This window comes from Salmo trutta, unplaced genomic scaffold (genome assembly GCF_901001165.1).
Source record: "Salmo trutta unplaced genomic scaffold, fSalTru1.1, whole genome shotgun sequence".
Taxonomy (NCBI): Eukaryota; Metazoa; Chordata; class Actinopteri; order Salmoniformes; family Salmonidae; genus Salmo; species Salmo trutta.
The window spans coordinates 2,402,597-2,404,378 of NW_021822911.1; positions in this window are offsets into that span (position 1 = coordinate 2,402,597).

Sequence of the window (1,782 nt, forward strand, 5' to 3'; positions counted from 1 at the left end):
TGTGGTCCAGAAACTGATTTAACAGGCAGATAGAACTGGGATAGAAGCTGTTCTAGAACCTGTGGTCCAGAAACTGATTTAACAGGCAGATAGAACTGGGATAAAAGCTGTTCTAGAACCTGTGGTCCAGAAACTGATTTAACAGGCAGATAGAACTGGGATAGAAGCTGTTCTAGAACCTGGGGTCCAGAAACTGATTTAACGGGCAGATAGAACTGGGATAGAAGCTGTTCTAGAACCTGTGGTCCAGAAACTGATTTAACGGGCAGATAGAACTGGGATAGAAGCTATTCTAGAACCTGTGGTCCAGAAACTGATTTAACGGGCAGATGGAACTGGGATAGAAGCTGTTCTAGAACCTGTGGTCCAGAAACTGATTTAACGGGCAGATGGAACTGGGATAGAAGCTGTTCTAGAACCTGTGATCCAGAAACTGATTTAACGGGCAGATAGAACTGGGATAGAAGCTGTTCTAGAACCTGTGGTCCAGAAACTGATTTAACGGGCAGATAGAACTGGGATAGAAGCTATTCTAGAACCTGTGGTCCAGAAACTGATTTAACGGGCAGATAGAACTGGGATAGAAGCTGTTCTAGAACCTGTGGTCCAGAAACTGATTTAACGGGCAGATAGAACTGGGATAGAAGCTATTCTAGAACCTGTGGTCCAGAAACTGATTTAACGGGCAGATAGAACTGGGATAGAAGCTGTTCTAGAACCTGTGGTCCAGAAACTGATTTAACGGGCAGATGGAACTGGGATAGAAGCTGTTCTAGAACCTGTGATCCAGAAACTGATTTAACGGGCAGATAGAACTGGGATAGAAGCTGTTCTAGAACCTGTGGTCCAGAAACTGATTTAACAGGCAGATAGAACTGGGATAGAAGCTGTTCTAGAACCTGTGGTCCAGAAACTGATTTAACGGGCAGATAGAACTGGGATAGAAGCTGTTCTAGAACCTGTGATCCAGAAACTGATTTAACACGTGTGAGTGTCCAGTGTGTGTTTGTCAATTGTGTGTTCAGTGTGTTTGTGTGTTCAGTGTGTGTCAGTGTTTATGTGTGTCAGTGTGTGTGTTTGTGTTCAGTGTGTTTGTGTGTTCAGTGTGTGTGTGTGTCAGTGTGTGTGTGTTTGTGTCCAGAGTGTTTGTGTGTTTGTGTCCAGAGTGTTTGTGTGTGTGTATCCAGTGTTTGTGTGTGTGTGTATCCAGTGTGTGTGTGTGTGTGTGTGTGTATCCAGTGTGTGTGTGTGTGTGTGTGTGTTTGTGTGTGTGTATCCAGTGTGTGTGTCAAGCGTGTGTGTGTCAAGCGTGTGTGTGTCCAGTGAGTGTGTGTGTGTGTGTGTGTGTCCAGTGAGTGTGTGTGCGTGTGTCCAGTGTGTTTGTGTGTGTGTGTCCAGTGAGTGTGTGTGTGTGTGTGTCCAGTGAGTGTGTGTGTGTGTATCCAGTGAGTGTGTGTGTGTCCAGTGAGTGTGTGTGTGTGTGTCCAGTGAGTGTGTGTGTGTGTCCAGTGAGTGTGTGTGTGTCCAGTGAGTTTGTGTCCAGTGAGTGTGTGTGTGTGTGTGTCCAGTGAGTGTGTGTCCAGTGAGTGTGTGTTTGTCCAGTTTGAGTGTGTGTTTGTCCAGTGTGTGTATGTGTCCAGTGTGTGTATGTGTCCAGAGTGTGTGTTCGTTCAGTGTGTGTGTGTGTGTGTGTGTCCAGTGTGTGTGTGTGTGTGTCCAGTGTGTGTGTGTATGTCCAGAGTGTGTGTTTGTTCAGTGTGTGTGTGTGTGTGTGTGTGTGTC